Below are 10,803 nucleotides of genomic sequence, written 5' to 3' on the forward strand. Positions count from 1 at the left end.
ATAGGGTTCCAAATGGCAAGCTAATTAATTCAGCTAATAACCAACTGAAAAAAACAACTGGTGTCAACACTGAAGGAAAAACTGGTTATGCTGAAATTACGTAGAGATATTCTGAACTGTACATTTGGGGGCAATTTAAGGAATTTCCAAGGGTAAGTTGATTTTAAACTCACTTATACTACCTTTCCTCAAATGGTTGTTTATTCATTTGGAAAAATTTTATTTTTATTTTTTTTTTTTTTAAATTTTTTTTTTCAACGTTTATTTATTTTTGGGACAGAGAGAGACAGAGCATGAACGGGGGAGGGGCAAAGAGAGAGGGAGACACAGAATCGGAAACAGGCTCCAGGCTCTGAGCCATCAGCCCAGAGCCCGACGCGGGGCTCGAACTCACGGACCGCGAGATCGTGACCTGGCTGAAGTCGGACGCCTAACCGACTGCGCCACCCAGGCGCCCCAATTTGGAAAAATTTTAACGCAGTATCTCTGTGTGCGTGCACACGCACGCACATGTCCGGGGAAGAACGGAGACGGTGAGGAGGAGGAAGGTTATTTAGGCATTATGACCTGAGCAGGGAACACAGGTCGAGTGAGCAGATCGAAGTGGCAGGCCTCACAGGTCACTTCTGGCTTCCTCCCTAGTGGATCTGTGTCACCCCGGGTATTGATTTGCTAAAATGGAACCCTGCAGTCAGTTCAGGGATGTCACTCTGTCACTCTAGTTGATTAGCAGGTGCAACTGCTCAACAACACATGCTTTTTTCTACATCTGTGAACTGAGTCCTCTGAAGAGTTTAGAGAGTAAGTAGGGGTGAGTGTGAACGTGACTTTTTCACTCTTGTCTTGACACTGAAGGAAAACCTAATTGAATCTTTGGACGGTATGCCATGTAGACATGTAGATGATCAATAAAGCTCAACGACGATCAGATTAGTTAGGCACACTTAAGGCCATGATTGCAGAAATTACACTGCAAAACCAGGTATGGCCCCAGTGATTCACTCGCACTCTCCTGGACAACAGGATGATGCCATGATAAAGACTACAGACCCTTGAGGCACCTGACTGGTTCAGTTGATTGAGTGGCTAACTCTTGATTTCGGCCCAGGTCATGATCCCAGAGTCGTGGAATCAAGCCCCATGTCAAGCCCCATGCTGAGCATGGAGACTGCTTAAGATTCATTCATTCATTCTTTCTTTCTCTCTCCCCACCCCACCATTCCCTCCCTCTGCCCCTCTCCCCTGCTGGCATGCTCTCTCCCTCTTAAAAACAACAACAACAACAAAACTCAGTACACATTCTGGAGCCTGATTACCTGGATTGGACTCCTGACATTGCCGGCTTGCCTATGTGACTTGGAAAAGTGACTTCACTTCTGGGCCTCAGGTTCCTCATCTGTAAAATGGGGACAATAATCATACATACATTTAGGTTTCTGCAAGTATTAAATAAGTTAGTATGTATATTAAGTGCTTAAAATAGTGCCTAGCAAATAGTGGTAGATACTATTAACCAGGAGGGAGTTCCCCATCAGAGTGAAGCCTTGGGAACTAATGCCATGAAGTGACATCACTGTCAAAGTATTTCAACGCTGTCACTCTCATCGTATATACTAGAATATCTGAACAAGTGTCTCCATCGCTTAATAGATGTGTGACTTTGGATAAACTACATCATCATCAGTTCCAGGTTTCGTAGAACCGTGATAATAACAATAGTATTTGCATTACAGGATTGTTAGGATTTAATAAGATAATGAATGTATGAATGTTTTACAAATCTTAGATATGATTGACATTAGCTGCCATTTTGAGACTCCACAAAGAAATTGAGAGGATACGTTAGGATTGAAAAAATATAGAGGGTAAGTTGTGATTTGAAGGAGTGAAGTTTAAGTAATGAAAAAATCATAATAATGAGGATCATTAGACACTGAAACAGAATCTTCTCAAAATTGGTAAATTGATTTCCTTAGGACTGACATATAATTATCAAAGGCCTTTTACAGGACAACGGGCTTGACAGCTTTGAGAGGATATGAAAGCATTTTCAGCAATATGCTTAATTTCTCAGAACTAAAAGTTCAATCGCATGACCAGCTAAGTCAGTTTTTATCAAAAACCCTTACTAATTTCTGTACCCTAGTTCTGGGTACCTTGCTCTGTCCCCTGGACCTTGAAAATTCATTTGGGAGGTATTTTTTAAAGCTTTGATACTCGGGATATGTTCTTTCTAAAATAACGCAGAGCTGAGATTTGTAATTTCAATATTATGAGACTTTAGGGGTTTTCAGAAAACATTTTACAAGGGCTCTACTCTAGACCACCTGATGTGATTATTCAGATCAAATCCTGGGAGATCTTACCCAATAAATGCTGAATATTTTGAATCTCTTCTGCAGCTAGGCGATTTTTGCACAGATTCTTTGGTGATAATGGGCAAGTAAAGAACCCAATGCAGATGGCTTTCAATTATTCTCGATAACAGAGGTGGTCAAGGGTGAATGAGGCACTGCTGGAACTTACCCACACCCCCCACTGACTGAGGGGAAAGAAAAAGCTCATCCAAGGTTAAAGACATCTTATTCCTGGTATTCTTCCAGACTGTTATGCCCCTACTCACCCACCTTACTATTCTGTTACTTGATCTCAGGAATCCAAGCCCTTGGCTTCGTACTGTGTCCCCCTCAACCCATCTTAAGATTCCCTCAATTTGCCAACCAATGGCAAATAATTCCTTCACTCTACAGAACTCATTCGGGCCTCTGCACTCAACTTGGCTACCCCCTTAAACTTAATGTCCCAGAGAGGCTACTGACACTTGTTCCCGCCCTACAGAAGGGAGAAAGGCTGGGGCAGGTAAAATACAATTTTGCACATTATGAGAAGCAATTTATGTCACCTTGTTACTTCTTTCTAGAAGTTAGTAAAATTTCTTCTCTTAACTGTGTCCAATAATCACAGCTATAAAATTTGTTGACCATTATTTGGAGAAACACATGCATGTACACACACACGTACACACCCTGACAGATATACAGAAGGGCTATCAATGGTCATCAAAATACTTAATAGAGTACACGAGATACAAGTTTCTACAGGTAACTTACTGAGTATGAATTGTTAAAAGATCATGGACGGGGGCACCTGGGTGGCTCAGTCGGTTAAGTGTCCGTCCAACTCTTGATTTTTGCTCAGGTCATGATCTCACAGTTCATGAGTTTGAGCCTCACATCGATCAGGCTCTGCGTGTATAGCATGGAGGCTGCTTGGGATTCTGTCTCCCTCTCTCTCTGCCCCTCCCCCATGCGCACGCGTGCACTCGCTCTCTCTCAAAATAAACTTCTTTCTAAAAAAAGAACATGGACAACTAACCATATAACTGTATATAACTTAACTATTATGTCTTTATTTACATATATATAAATAAAACTTTCCCACAAAAGGATAAAACCCCCAGATTAACAAACACGGTTCTTACATGCAAACACCTCCTATATCATGATTTCCCATTAGTAGTTCACCAAAATACTTAGTTTTCATCATAAACCCAAATTGCTCACCTTTTCTATTAGTCTCCTGATGGCGAGTGAGTGAAGTACACGTGTGTGTGTGTGTGTGTGTGTGTGTGTGTGTGTACTCAGTCGTACTTCAAGCATAACTTTTCTCCTTGAAATAAATTCAGAGCAGGCCATTAACTGTCCTTTTTATTATCTTCAATTAAAATGTTCTTCAGTCATACTGATGTTAGATAATGTGCACTTTTTATATATCCATAAAAAGATTTATCAAATCAAATGTACATGTCACTTAAAGAACTCATTCTGAGTCTCCCTAGCGTGAGTCACTTCTTGTTGATTAAGAAAGTATGTGCCTTCTTTCCCGACTCTAGCAAAACTACCTAGTCCATTAATGAACAATCACTTACTTGAAAAAATGCAGCTAGTAATTTTTTCAAATCGAGCGCAGTTCTTTAACTGGCTGCAGACAAAAGGGGCAAACATAAGCAGGGATCTCTTAGTGAATACGGAAATCTCGAGAAAATGCAGCTCCTGAGACCTAGTTGTATTTGTTAGAAGGATATCCATTCGGCTGGCCTCCATTAATGAGTATGGGTGACATAAATGTAGCTCAATTCAAGTAAATTCAACTATCTGCTAAAATACAGTAACCACAAGTAATGCATTTCTTTCAGTGTTTGCATCAAGGTTTTTTCTGAAGTTGTTTGTCAGACAAAATATGGACATCTATTATTCAGCCTCAATTATTCCCAAGTCTAGAGTAACATTCAGATGGCCCTTCCAGCCATTAAAAACACCCAGGTGCAGAATTCCTTTCAAATCAGCACTATTGACTTTTGTAGAAAAGGTTTGAAAATACAACGAATGAACACGTGAAATGGCCAAGTTTTGTTCTGGATCCTGAACTGCCTGCCCAGTGGGGGTGCTTCCTGTGTCAAAAGCTCTCCTACAAGAAACTGAATCTTTGCACAAGGTCAGCTGTTGTCTGCTTTGCTATGAAGAATGCTAGTGAAAAATTCTAAGGTTAATATGTGGGAATGAATAAGACATGAGCCAGTTTTGTTTGTCCAACTTGACTTAGGGTGTTGCTAGGAACTCAAGTGTGCTTAATCGCCACTGGAGGTAAGAGTTTGTCTAAATGAGATAAATGATTGAAGGGGAGCCCCAGGCTGTGCAAATGAAAATACCACCTGAAAACAGGACCTCAGACTGAAAGAGGCAAGTTGCCTCATATGCCCAGCTAGAGTTTATTTGATGGATGACTCTATTTTCTTTTCTTTTTGGTTATGAAAATGCCTTTTGAAGACACCTAAGCCAATAGTTTCTAAACTGTACCCAGAAACCCTCGTTGGCAACTTCCTAGAAGAGAGGCCCCAGAGAGTGGGGATAAACTCTACCTTAGCCCCCAAAATATCTTTCTGCCTTTTCTACACAGTGAGCTTCTGTACCAATTTCAATGAAGTCCATTACTCAGAACATGGAAATCATCCTGCTGAATAACTTCCCTTGCTAGAGCCCATGGTTTTAATTTACACAAAGTTCTCTTAGTTTTGAATCATTTGTTCTCATTATGGCCTATGTGTAATTGGTGAACATAATTAGGATGCCCACTCGACAAGGAAGCTATTGCTTTTCTGCAAAGAGGACACTTGAATTCAGACTGAAGTTACTGCTTTTGGCATTGTGCATAATCTGTCTGAAAAGTCTATTCTTTTTTTCTTCCTTAAATTCTGGGAAGGCATTTCTCAATGACTGGATTGCCTCAAAAGAAATTTTAGATAGAAAGTATCACCTGGGCTTCCTGTACCAATAAAACTAACAGACAGTTGAAGATGTGTGTCTTGAATAATCTGCTATTTAATTCTAATGCTGGCAAGTTTGACCATGCACAAGGCTTATTCATTTACATGAGCTATTTAATCTGCCATGATCCTTGTTTGCTAAAAAAAAAGAAAATCAGGGCCCTTTGGGGATACAGGAATGCTGATGCATAGGGGCACATGTACCCCAATGTTTACAGCAGCACTTTCAACAAGAGCCAAATTATGGAAAGAGCCTAAATGCCCATCAACTGATGAATGGATAAAGAAGATGTGGTTTATATATACCATGGAATACTACTTGGCAATGAGAAAGAATGGAATCCTGGCATTTGCAGCAATGTGGATGGAACTGGAAGGTATTATGCTAAGTGAAATAAGTCAGTCAGAGGAAGACAGATACCATGTTTTCACTCATATGTGATACTTGAGAAACTTAACAGAAGACCATAGGGGAAGGGAAGGGGAAAAATAGTTACAAACAGAGAGGGAGGGAGGCAAACCGTAAGAGACTCTTAAAAACAGAGAACAAAGTGGGAGTTGATGGGGGAGAGGGGAAAGTGGGTGATGGGCAGGGAGGAGGGCACTTGTTGGGATGAGCACTGGGTGTCGTATGGAAGCCAATTTGACAATAAATTATATTTTAAAAAATCAAGGCCCTTTTGTCTTAATTTTTTCAACAGTTTTCATAAAACAACACACTAGAGGGTATTTGGAATTTATATTAATCCCAGGATCCAAATGTGCTCCCTGTTCATTTAAGGACAAGGTAAGTTACGAGTAGACATTGTCTGGTTCCTGTGCACTGGGTTGGGCAAGTCCCACAGGAACGTTGCTCACGGGACAAGGATTTGCAACTGAGTCAACCCCAGTAGGAATGTTTTACCCAATCAACGTACCACTATGTAGTTTTAGTTGAGAACCAGAATCACTGTTAAGAGAAGTCAAAGTAGAAGACAAGAAAATGGGACAAAGTATAAACTTGAAAGAATACAAAACCAGGAGACCAGCAGGAGATTAGGTAACCTGGAGTGGAAGGTTAGAAGCAAGATATAAAGTGTTAGTCTCTAAACATCAATAGACTCCATGCTCCAATCAAAAGACATAGGGTAACGGAATGGATAAGAAAACAAGATCCATCCATATGCTGTTTACACGAGACCCACTTTAGACCTAAAGACACCTTCAGATTGAAAATAAGGGGATGGAGAACCATCTAGCATGCTAATGGTCAACAAAAAAAAAGCCGGAGTAGCCATACTTGTATAAGACAATCTAGACTTTAAAATAAAGACTGTATCAAGAGATGCAGAAGGGCCTTATATGATAATCAAGGGGTCTATCCTCTCAGAAGACATAATAATTGTCAACATTTATACGCCAAATGTTGGAGCACCCAAATATATAAATCAATTAATCACAAACATAAAGAAACTCATCAATAATAATACCATAATAGTGGGAGACTTCAACACCCCACTCACAGCAATGGACAGATCATCTAATCAAAAAATCAGCACGGAAACAATGGCTTTGAATGACACACTGGACCAGATGGACTTAACAGATATATTCAGAACATTTCATCCTAAAGCAGCAGAATATACATTCTTCTCCAGTGCACATGGAACGTTCTCCAGAATAGCCATATACTGGGACACAAATCAGTGCTAAATAAGTACAAAAAAATCGAGATCATACCGTGCATATTTTCAGACCACAACGCTATGAAACTCGAAATCAACCACCATGAGAAAAAATTTGGAAAGGTAAAAAATACTTGGGAGGCTGAAGAACATCCTACTAAAGAATGAATGGGCTAACCAAGAAGTTAAAGAGGAAATTAAAAAGTTCATGGAAGCCAATGAAAATGGTAACACCACAATCCAAAAGCTCTGGGACGCAGGAAAGGCAGTCATAAGAGGAAATTATTACAGCAATCCAGGCCTTCCTAAAGAAGGAAGAGAGATCTCAGATACACAACCTAACCTTATGCCTTAAGGAGCTGGAAGAAGAACAGCAAAGAAAACCCAAAACCAGCAGAAGACAGGAAATAATAAAGACTAAAGCAGAAATTAATGCCATCGAAACCAAAAAAGGCAGATCAATGAAACCGGAAGCTGGTTCTTTGAAAGAATTAACAAAATTGATAAACCAGTAGCAAGTTTGATCAAAAAGAAAAAGGAAAGGACCCAAATAAATAAAATCAAGAATGAAAGAGGAGAGATCACCACAAACACGACAGAAATAAAAACAATAATAAGAGAATATTATGAGCAATTATATGCCAATAAAATGGGTAATCTGGAAGAAATGGACAAACTCCTAGAAACATATACACTAACCAAAACTGAAACAGGAAGAAATAGAAAACTCAGACCCATAACCAGTAAGGAAATCAAATTAGTAATCAAAAATCTGCCAAAAAACAAGAGTCCAGGGCCAGATGGCTTTCCAGGGGAATTCTACCAAACATTTAAGGAAGAGTTAACACCTATTCTCTTGAAACTGTTCCAAAAAATAGAAATGGATGGAAAGCTTCCGAACTCTTTCTATGAAGCCAGCATTACCTTGATTCCAAAACCAGACAGAGACCCCACTAAAAAGGAGAACTAGAGACCAACTTCCCTGATGAACATGGATGCAAAAATCCTCAACAAGATATTAACCAACCGGTTCCAACAATACATTAAAAAAATTGTTCACCACAACCAAGTGCGAGTTATACCTGGGATGCAGGGCTGGTTCAATATCTTCAAAACAATTAACACGATTCACCACATCAATAAAAGAAAGGACAAGAACCATATGATCCTCTCAATAGATGCAGAGAAAGCATTTGACAAAATATAGCATCCTTTCTTGATAAAAACCCTCAAGAAAGTAGGGATAGAAGGAGCATACCTCGAGATCATAAAAGCCATATATGAACGACCCAACGCTAATATCATCCTCAATGGGGAAAAACTGAGAGCTTTCCCCCTAAGGTCAGGAACAAGACAGGGATGTCCACTCTCACCACTGTTGTTCAACGTCATATTGGAAGTCTTAGCTTCTGCAATCAGACAACACGAAGAAATAAAAGGCATCCAACTTGGCCAGGAGGAAGTCAAACTTTCACTCTTCGCAGATGACATGATCCTGTATATGGAAAACCCAAAAGATTCCACAAAAAACTGCTAGAATTGATTCATGAATTCAGCAAACTTGCAGGATATAAAATCAACACACAGAAATCGGCTGCATTCCTATACACCAACAATGAAGCAACATCAAGAGAAATCGAGGAATCGATCCCATTTACAGTTGCACAAAAAAAAAAAAAAAATACCTAGGAATAAATCTAACCAAAGAGGTGAAAAATCTATACACTGAAAACTATAGAAAGCTGATGAAAGAAATTGAAGGAGACACAAAAAACTGGAAAAAGATCCCATGCTCCCGGATAGGAAGAACAAATATTGTTACAATGTCAACACTACCCAAAGCAATCTACATATTCAATGCAATCCCTATCAAAGTAACACCAGCATTCTTCACAGAGCTAGAACAAATAATCCTAAAACTTGTAGAGAACCAGAAAAGACCCCGAATAGCCAAAGCGATCTTGACAAAGAAAACCAAAGCAGGAGGCACCGCAATCCCAGACTTCAAGCTATACTACAAAGTTGTAATCATCAAGACAGCATGGTACTGGCACAAGAACAGACACTCAGATCAAGGGAACAGAAGAGAGAACCCAGAAATGGACCCAGAAACGGACAGCCAACTCATCTTTGACAAAGCAGGAAAGAATATCCAACGGAATAAAGACGGTCTCTTCAGCAAGTGGTGCTGGGAAAACTGGACGGCAACATGCAGAAGAATGAACCTGGACCACTTTCTTACACCATACAGAAAAATAAATTCAAAATGGATGAAAGACCTCAATGTAAGACAGGATGCCATCAAAATCCTTGAGGAGAAACCAGGCAAAAACCTCTTTGATCTTGGCCGCAGCAACTTCTTATTGAACACTTCTCTGGAGGCAAGGGAAACAAAAGCAAAAATGAACTACTGGGACCTCATCAAAATAAAAAGCTTCTGCACAGCGAAGGAAACAATCAGCAAAACTAAAAGGCAACCGACGGAATGGGAGAAGATATTTGCAAGAAGATATTTGCAAGTGACATATCAGATAAAGGGTCAGTATCCAAAATCTCTAAAGAACTTCTCAAACTCAATACCCAAAAAACAAATAATCCAGTGAAGAAATGGGCAAAAGACATGAATAGACACGTCTCTAAGGAAGACATCTAGATGGCCAACCGACACATGAAAAAATGCTCCACATCACTCATCAGCAGGGAAAGACAAATCAAAACCACAACGAGATACCACGTCACACCAGTCAGAATGGCTAACGTGAACAACTCAGGCAACAACAGACGTTGGCGAGGATGCGGAGGAAGAGGGTCTCTTTTGCACTGTTGGTGGGAATGCAAGCTGGTACAGCCACTCTGGAAAACAGAATGGAGGTTCCTCAAAAAACTAAAAATAGAACACCCTACGACCCAGCAGTTGCACTACTAGGCATTTATCCACGGGATACAGGTGTGCTGTTTCGAAGGGACACAGGCACCCCCATGCTTATGCAGCACTATCAACAATAGCCAACGTATGGAAAGAGCCCAAATGTCCATCAATGGATGAATGGATAAAGAAGATGTGGTGTATATATACAATGGAGTATTACTCAGCAATCAGAAAGAATGAAATTTTGCCATTTGCAACTACATGGATGGAACTGGAGGATATTATGCTAAGCGAAATTAAGTCAGTCAGAGAAAGACAAAAATCCTATGGCTTTACTCATATGAGGACTTTAAGATACAAAACAGATGAACATAAGGGAAGGGAAGCAAAAATAATATAAAAACAGGGAGGGGGACAAAACAGAAGAGACTCATAAATATGGAGAACAAACTGAGGGTTACGGGAGGGGTTGTGGGGGGGGGATGGGTGAAATGGGTCAGGGGCACTAAGGAATCTACTCCTGAAATCATTGTTGCACTAGATGCTAACTAATTTGGATGGAAATTTTAAAAAAAGATATAAAGTGTTAGTAGAGTTCACATGTGATGTAAACCTTATGAGGAAGGAAGCCGCATGGCCTCTTTCAAAATCATGGCGGTCAAAGCTACTAGTAACTGTGTAGCTTTAGTTTATATCAGTAACTCCCCTGCACCTTGGCTTTCACATCTTCGAAATACAGACACTGGGGCACCTGGGCAGCTCAGTGAGTTGAGCGTCCGACTCTTGATCTCGGCTGGGGTCACGATTTCACAGTTGGTGAGTTCGAGCCCCACCGTCAGGCTCTGTGCTGACAGAGCCTGCTTGGGATTCTCTCGCTCCCCTTCTCTCTCTGCCCCTCCCCTGTGCACGTGCATGTGCTCTCTCTCAAAATAAAGAAATAAACTTAA

At 40.3% G+C, this 10,803-nt stretch overlaps 1 long non-coding RNA gene across 1 annotated transcript in view; it reads right to left on the reverse strand.

Annotated features, from left to right (window-relative positions):
* The window catches only part of LOC121025108 (uncharacterized), a 3,051-nt gene extending 1,654 nt beyond the window's left edge, over positions 1 to 1,397 (reverse strand). The window contains exon 1 of the long non-coding RNA XR_005787947.1: positions 1,317 to 1,397. This is a non-coding gene — a long non-coding RNA (uncharacterized LOC121025108). The remainder of the gene's footprint in view (positions 1 to 1,316) is intronic.
* Between the last annotated feature and the right edge of the window lie 9,406 nt (positions 1,398 to 10,803).

This window comes from Herpailurus yagouaroundi, unplaced genomic scaffold (assembly GCF_014898765.1).
Source record: "Herpailurus yagouaroundi ecotype Mexico unplaced genomic scaffold, PumYag 67503, whole genome shotgun sequence".
Lineage (NCBI taxonomy): Eukaryota > Metazoa > Chordata > Mammalia > Carnivora > Felidae > Herpailurus > Herpailurus yagouaroundi.